The sequence below is a fragment of the Corticium candelabrum genome, chromosome 12, assembly GCF_963422355.1.
Source record: "Corticium candelabrum chromosome 12, ooCorCand1.1, whole genome shotgun sequence".
NCBI classification, from domain to species: domain Eukaryota; kingdom Metazoa; phylum Porifera; class Homoscleromorpha; order Homosclerophorida; family Plakinidae; genus Corticium; species Corticium candelabrum.
This window is the reverse complement of record NC_085096.1, coordinates 4,020,902-4,029,958: the sequence shown is the minus strand read 5'-3', so window position 1 is coordinate 4,029,958 and position 9,057 is coordinate 4,020,902.

Sequence of the window (9,057 nt, the reverse complement as noted above, 5' to 3'; positions counted from 1 at the left end):
CAGGCATAGTAGAAGTACTTGTACAGTGCCACTGCGTATGCAATAATGTATTTTAAAACAGTCTCAAAGAAAATTCTAACAGTGATATCATTACCAACCCGTGAAACGCTATTTACAGTGTAGATATTGTAGTACAGCAGAGCAGTCACTTGACGTAACCCCTTAATAAATAGATGTCCCGTCTGTTTAATATGGTAGACGTGAATCAAACTGGACAGCAATGGTACGCGGTCAGTTTGCACTGTAGTGTTTCCTCTTTTCGGTAGTGGTGTTTAACAATTGCAATTTGATTGATGTCTGAACAGGCTATGGAGAGATATAGGAAGTATGTAGCTGAAAAACAGCTGAAAGTCAGTCGATGTTTACTAACTGGCATCAATCAGATGATGAGACAAATGTCACTGCTTCCACTACAAAGACTAGCACAGAATTTCGTGACAGAAGTTGAAACGTTTAGCCAAAACTTCGCAGAGATGAAATATCTCAGAAGGCAGAGTGCAGATGTAGAATGTTTGGTGCATTTTGGGAGATGCAACATAGGTAAGCCTTGTCACATTGACTGAAAGTGACTGTTCTCACGTAACGGAAATAGGATGTATAGTTTTATGGACGATTTCTGATCATTAAAATAAAATTTTTAATTGTTTGTTTTTGTAGTGATTTTAATGTATGACTTATTAGCAATTGAACTGAATTCTACTTTGTATTACATTCATTGTGTAGACTCACTCTATTAAAATTAATTTGAATGATGTAATATTTATTTAAAAATATGAGGACGCAAAAATTATTGGTTATTTTTACGGAATTTATTTGACTTTGTTATTGCATTTAAGATTGCACGTTTGATGAGTGATTGCTCATATAAATGTAAAAGAGGCCTTCGCCTTTCTAATTGACATTGTAATTTTTAAGTCGAGTAGTACTATACGAAACAGTGAGTTTTGCAAATTTCAGTTACTAAACTACAATTGGATGGAAGCATCATGTACTGACCAAGCTATTATTGAAACACTGAGCAAGTCAGTTTGACATAACAACGTTAACAGAGTCTACACCCGTAGTCGTGCACTCTAACTGTGCTGCTAACGCTCGCTGAAGCTGCGGACGAAATATCAAACATAATTTGCGCTGCAGCCGTGTAGTAGTCATTCATGATTGTAGCAGTTACAAGCGTGAGCATGAGAAGCGATTGACTTCTGAGTCCCAGTTTGATGAACGTTTCCTGCAGCACATTACTGTAAACGCATGCGCATATATATGGGCTGAGATCCTTGCGCTGGGGCCAGACATTTTCTTTGGGCGAGTCTGGCAAAGTTTGCCCAGTGAAATATCTGGCTACGAAGTTACCTGGTGATAAGTATAAGTCGCTGAGGATCCGACGAAGGTAAGGAGTCAACAAGTATGGTTTTGGGTTGCCCGGATGAGGCGTCACTTTTGCTCTTAACGCAAGTGGCTATTAGCGCGAGTGCTAAAGGATCAAGTTTCAGAACTGTACTAAAATTTAGCCCTAATTCTCAGAAGTGTTAAGGCTAAAGTTGTGAAGCTTATGGTTATATTTGTGAGGGTTAAGAAGGGTTATGGTTAGATTTGATAGGGTTGGGGTCAAAGTTATAAAGGTTAGAGTTAGAGTTGTGACTGTTGGGGCTACATTTTAAGGTAGGGCTAAAATTTTAATTGTTAGGTGTAAAGTTGTGAGGGTTAGGGCTAAAGCTATAACGGCTAGGTCTAAAGTTGTCATGGTTAGGTCTAAACTTGTGAGGGTTGGGCTAGACTTTGTAAATTTTATGGTTAGAGTTGTAAGGGTTGGGGCTAAAGTTGTAAGGTATAGGATTGCATGTTTATCTCCATCAGTTTTCTAGTGATGATGTTTCTTTGCCGACTCGACGCGACCACCTTTCTGAGCTAGCCTGCACAATGAAGGCGTGGCCTTAGAGAGTGGGCGGAGCTCGGCCTAGCCCACGGTTCAGGAGAACCGACGTTCGGCGCGGATCCGGGACTTCCGACCGGACTCTGGCCCAACTCACCTTTCACGTGGATAGGCACGGAGACATCAGTGGAATAAATTGTATGGTGACCAAAAGCCTTCCAAGCACGAACTCATCAGACATCGGGATGGGAAGGTGGGAAACGAAGCATACGCGCTCTAAGGCACTTGTTGCGCTGTAGCGGGCGGGATTGTCGCTGGCGATACGCATGCTCTGTTCATTGCTAGACCTTCATGAGTTCGCCGTGCGCATGCGCTCAGCAGCGCATCTCCATACGAATTCAAATACGTTTAACTGGTTCATTAAACTCCATTTCAATTCTTACTTTTGTCAGTTTTTCAGTGATGATGTTTATTTTTCGACTTTACGCGACCACTTAACTGAACCAGCCTGCTTAATGAAGGCGAGTCCGTGGCGAGTGGGCGGAACTCAGCTTAGGCTATTGTCCAGGAGAACCGACGTTCGGCGGAAATCCGGTACTTCAGACCGGATTCCGGCACACAAAGAAGGCGACCACGGGAATTCTCCACGATCTACATTTTAAAGACCTATTCAGCTACGTACCACTGCTTAGTTGTCAGGTGTGAGTGCCTTGTCACTGTCTAGTGAGCATGCATTTATAGCACGCCCGTACGAAAGCAACCATGCACGCAACTACATTGTACAATTAGTCGCTCGGTAGAAAAACACGCATGCTACCGCCGTGTCTTCGGATAACTTGTCATCGCTCCGTCTGTGGCGGGATGATACTAACGACTGAGATTATGCCGCTAGAATCTTGGCGACAAGTTTTACGTAGCACTTGCAAACATCGCTTTTCCACCTCGCCAGTGTCTGGATCGTGAGTCAGTTCTACAGGTGTGGCTGCCGCTTTAGTACTAAAGTTGTGCCTTGAGTAACCGGACACAAATGCACGGTTTCTAGTGCCGCTAGGAATTTCTTGACAAGTCGTTGCATAGACAGAGGTTTCTTATCAGAGCACAGAAATAATGGGTCTGCCTCTCAACCTCGCCGGGCGAGGTATACTAGCATTCCTGTAATAGGACATAAAGCGGTACTCCTCCTCACGATATGAATATTCACACCCTGCCGAAACGGGGAAATTTTTTGACTGTATGAGTCTAACTCTTATGAGGGACGGGTTTGAGAGGGAATTTACTGAAACAACACGAACTGTCAGATAAACCAACGTTTCACCGGCCGGTATGAACTGTACAGTACCATAACTTCGCCCGTGCGCAGAAAACCAAAGAAAGACAAAAATCAGCCCAAAGCATCATCACGTCTAACTCATCCACTCTTAGGGCCCAGCGGTCTGTAAGTGTCAGCAGTACACACCTGGAGTGTTTGGTAATCGCTACCGCCATTTCGGACTTTACGTCGACCGTGTAACTCCTCATAAGACCAGTACAATAACAGCGGCTACGACTGCAACAGGAGGTTTCTAAACCGTGCCAAATGCGAGTATGGAGCACCGCTGAAAGGCATTTTTGCGGGTAGAATTCTCGATACCCTCGTCCGCTAGGCCCGCCGCTAACAAGCATTGAGTCCGTTCAGATGTGGGGATTTCGATTGGTGCGACACCTGTTCGCTTGCAAGATTTTTGATACTGTGAGTACACTAAATGGTATTCACGCAACGTGAACTGGGCTAGCCCACCACCAAATAAAGCAATAAACCTATTGTTCCAGGAGTTCGACGTCCAGTCGATGTCGGAGTCGCATATCGACGTCGCCACAACTGGTGTCAATGGACGCAAATCTTGGTCAAGAAATGAACCAAACCACCAATGACCAGTCTACCACGTTTCGTGACACCACGTACGCGACTGCGTTCTGCGCCCGCGCATGGACTTCGCTCCGCCATGACCGAAGCGCCGTTCTACTGAAACTGAACGTAAATGGCCACGCAGCCTGCTCCCAAAAACAATCGCCGGTAACGCCACCGGGACCACATTCCCGGGCGCAATGAGAACTCTAACCCAGGATGTGAGCAATGCAATGCTGCTGAACCCATGAATAGTCCTGCACAGCCCAGCGGCCCCACGAGCCAGACGCATTTGACTGCGTTGCTATTGAGGGAAGAAGGCGGCCGACCGCCGCCAGTTTGAGCAGCGAGCGGGCCACAGCACGCAAAAACACGGCAACCATTCGCCGCCAAATCAGCCTCAAACGCCACTAGGCCCCACCACGGGCAGCTATTCGTCTACCCTTCTGTCTGTTGCTTTGAAACTCCTTTTTTACCGTATTAGCCGCGCTCCTTCCACGCAGCCACCGGCCCGCACTCCGCATGTGCCACACGCGTGCATATAAGAGCACGATGGTGCCCAATTACAAGATTACAGGTTCCACCTACGACACAGCGGCACCCCGCCTGGGCACCGCCGCAGGATACAGTGAGAAATCGCACCTGACTGAGAGCAACGTGCGAACTGAACCGCAGCGCCGCATCGACAGACCACAGTCTTCGGTTGCATGGTCAGTTTCTTGCCCCAGCCTACGACAGCGGTCCAACAAAGCCCGACTAATTTTTATACATGGAGAAGGCTTCTCTCGCACGTTTATTCTAAATCTGGTGTCGATCAGACAGCTCCTATTCTTACGAATAGCTGCAGGTACGTCAACAGGTATTTTCAGCTTGTTGAGATGTTTCTCAACGATTATTGTAGTACATGCGGCAAAGCACAGAGCCTTCGCGATTTTACCTCCGCCCAACGCGCACGTTCCCCGGCGGAGCGTCCTCGTCGATTCGTCGCAATTCGGCACTCTCTGGCAGCAGATCTGCCATCTCCACACACTCTCCAGCTTGGGTTCGCATGAACCATGTTTTAGCCGTACGCAAAAAACAACTCGCTTAGAAGAACGGCGCGCTCCGACGAGGTGCCGCCGTTTCTCTAACGACCGAACACGGCTGCTCCTCCACCAACCTGACCGGCACCAACCTTGCGCCAGACCTGGATAATCCGTTCCGTTACACAGAGGGACCTCTTGCTGATCTTGCGTGAGCAAACCTGACTAGTGCCGAACCTGCCTCGGCCTGGACCAGTCGTCCCGCCACAGAATGGGACCGCCTGCTGATTGTGTTAATTCGAACCCCGACTACCGCTAGCCCTGCGCTAACCACCCGCGGGGTTTTCCACAATAGCCACCAGCATAGCCGCTCTCACCTTTCGCTGACAGGTCGCACCTGAGTTAGGTTCCGCCGGTCACCTCTCTGCTCTTCTTCTGCATATACCTGCCATGTGTTTTATTGTGTAACCCCCGCAATGACTAACATGACTTGCTAACGGCACTGTTTGCCGCTCCTGCCTCACGCCTGACATTACCGCTCAGTACATGACACCTATTTTACTTACCTATACACATATAGTATACGTGCAGTCATCCGCTGCTAATGGTTGCCTGTCTTCCAAGCCGCTCCACAGGTGGTCCGGAAACATGCCGTTCCCGTATCATGCAATGCTCTTCCACCAGTGACTGTACTGCCGGCCACGTGGTCGCCACGCAACAGTCTAGAAAATTTACTATGCAGACACTAACGCAAGCACCCACGATAACTGACACTTCTGAACACTCTCCCATGCAAGATATCCAAGTCCTAGGCGCTGGCTAAACGTACGACTGGCAAATTACTCTCGACGAAAATGCAGTAGCTGAGTACCTCGGGAAGACGGCTACATGAGCAATAAAGACGCCCCGAGTGATGACACGTTGAGTAGACAACTACCTTCTTCTGCGTTTGTCCCAGAGACGGGCGTCCGAAAAGCCGACGCAATATTATCGACCGCCTTACTCGCCGTCTCGGTCATCAGCTCCTATAGCTGCTGATTAGGCACCAAGTGCCAAGCCTGAGCGTCATCTGAGGCTGCAGTGTGATGTTGCACTGCCATCCAAGAGAAACCGACGCCGGGACTGCTTGCTCGCGCGTATACCGAGGTAAACTAGCATAGGCAGGATTTTCGGCTTCTCGCAATGTGCTTGTTTTCATCAGCGCCACACTTGACACGCTAACGCCCACAGCAGCTACATCGTTCTCATTGAATTAGCTAGCTGCTCATACGCCGTATACGCTTCAACCGCTGCGACAAATATCTTCGCTACAATCACTTAAGCTGTCGCACGCTGTGTGCCATATTCTCTCCCGGATATAGGCGATCACATGGCACCAAAAACGTGCGAAATCACCGCAACGGCAGAAACAGCAATCGGAATTGAGATGATTTCAACCGCGGAAAAATCCGAGTTATCTACCTGCGCTATCTTGAGCGGGTGGTCTGCCAGTGATGAATCCAGCGGCCCTGGCTGTCTCCGTCGCGAGTGCGGACTTGCCTTGTTTATAATCTCTCGTTTGATTGCCACCGTCTGCCATGAAAGAAAAAAGACGAAGCACACGAGCTCTGGGACGCTTGCTACGCTGTGGCGGGCCGGATAATCACTGGCGATGCGCATGCTTCGTTTATCGCAAGACCCTCGTGAGTCCGCCGTGTGCGTGCGCTCAGCAGCGCATCTCCGGACGAATTCAACTACGTTTAACTGGTTCATTAAACTTCATATAGATATAACCAGCGTACTTTTGGTCTGACTGTTTCTTGTACCAACTGTTTAAATGTATGTGTTCTATACATTGCAATTGAAACTTAATTAATCGAAGTAATATTTAATGTTTTAGCAATCAGCAATGTGTTACATGGAAAATCTTTGTCTGTTGGCACCCAAGCAGTTGCTTTGGTCAGTCACGGCAGAGTAACTGATGTCTCTCTCGATGATGACATGGAACAGTTGGGACTGTGTGTGAAGTTGGCGGCTGCTGCAAATTCGATTCTCGAGAGGCAGGTACTGATAGCAGTGAAAGAGGAAGAACTCGGGAAAATGCTCAGAATGACTAAAGCATTGAACCAAATAGTTGGCGAGCTACAGACCAACCAGTCTGATGAAGATTTTAGCGGACATAAAGAAAGCGAACATGCGGATGGTAGGTTCTAATAAGAGTTTTTCAGAGTAGAAACCTGATTGACTAGCAACAGAATAACATTTTATATAAGTAAACTAATGTTTCCATCTTATTTCATGCTTTACGTTTCATTTTCTAATGGTTACATCATGTTGATGTTCACCTTGGGGCTAATAGCTACTTTACAGTTGAACAATGTTTTGCGCATGCGTTGACAATTTTGCTAAACTGATTTGCGCTGCACTATAACAATTTTTAATGTTGTGTTTGTTAAATTTAATTTGGGTGTAAAATTCATATGTCAGTTAAAACATATTTTTAAATCTTTTGTGACTTAGATTACTCTGCTGAGCCAAAGAAAACTACTAGATCTCCTGCAATACAAGTTGTAGGCAATGTTGTGAGCAACAAGGGTCAGAAGAGAATAGAAGCAAGACAGGAGCAGCTACATTGCTGCACAGTCATTACAGCTCTAATGAACTTGATGAAACAGAAGTCATTGCTGTCTTCAGGAAGACATGTGAGCAGCAAGGAACTAGAAGACAGGAAAAGTGACACCAGAAAGTTGTCGAAAAGTTTGAGGCAACTTGTTGCACTTGTTCACCAACAGAGAACGGTGGAACAGGTCAAGGCATTCTTAGCAAAATTGGATGTTGGTATGTTTATGTCTTCTATAGCTGTCAAATGTTGTTATATTATTTTATGTTGCTATCTAAATTTAGTCTATTTGTAAAAATAATTGACGTATTTTTACAGTATATTCCTCCGTAAAATTTAAGTTGATCTATCAGCGGCGATATAATAATAACAAGAGTAATAATAATAATAATAATAATAATAATAATAGGCTCCGGAGCAGAAGAGTTGTCGACAGGGATCTTTTGGTGCAAAGGATCAGCTGTTGATCAACAAGCTGCTTACCGAAGACTCTAACACCAGGCAGAAGAGCTTGAGCATGGCTTGGGTGGACTACCAGAAAGCCTACGACAGTGTGCCACACAGTTGGTTGCTCCAATGCATTCAGCTGCATAAGATCAGTCCAGTCTTGTTCGGGTTCCTGTCACGTGTGATGAAGATTTGAAGGACATCAATGGTGCTTTCTTGCGGGAATAGTAAGATCAAGACAAGGCTTATGCAGATCAGGAGGGTATTTTCCAAGGTGACTCACTTTCTCCACTTCTCTTCTGTATGGCTCTCAATTCTCTGAGCAAGAAGCTAAACAGAGCCGGTTACGGCTACCGGATGACCACTGGGCATGGTGAGACTGCCAAATGTGAGCTCATCAGTCATCTACTTTACATGGATGATCTGAAGCTGTATGGCAGAAACTCTGATCAGTTGGATGGGTTGTTGCACACGGTTCGTACCTTCTCTGATGACATCCAGATGAAGTTTGGTCTGGACAAATTTGCTGTTGCACACCTTGTCAACGGCAGGCTATCTGGACACAACTCTGGAGTGCCGGTAGGAAAAACGGCTACCATCAACTGTCTGGAACCGGGTCAAGTCTACAAGTACTTGGGTGTAGATGAGAGTAACGGTATTCAGCACAGCATGATGCGGGAGAGACTTGGTCGTGAGTACTTCCGCAGAGTGAGGGTGGTTCTCCAGACTGAGTTATATGGTCGGAACAAGATTCTAGCCATCAATGGGTTTGCACTAGCGGTTCTCACTTACGGTTTTGGCGTCATTCATTGGGGGTGGACGAACCTGCAGCAGCTCGATCGATGGACCACAAATTTATGCACAGTGTCCACCATACTGCTGCAGACGTTGACCGACTGTACGCTTCTTGCAGTGATGGGGGTAGGGGGTTACAACAGATTGAGTCGACATATCAATCTTGTATTGTGAGGCTGAACTGTTACCTTGCTGACAGTTCTGATCCTTTCATGCAGATGATACGGGAGTGTGACTCTGGAAAATCTTCACACTCGATCAAGCGCATGGCTTGTCGGTTTACTTCACAGCTGGGAAGGAGTCTTGCTTCGGACGGCAAGTCGCAGAACTTACACAGAAATGCATCAATCTCGGTTGAAGGTGGCTTCGAACAAGCGCCTGAAACAGATGCGGGACATTACCGTACGTGTTGCAGTTCTCTTCGTGTGCGGTCCTGGAG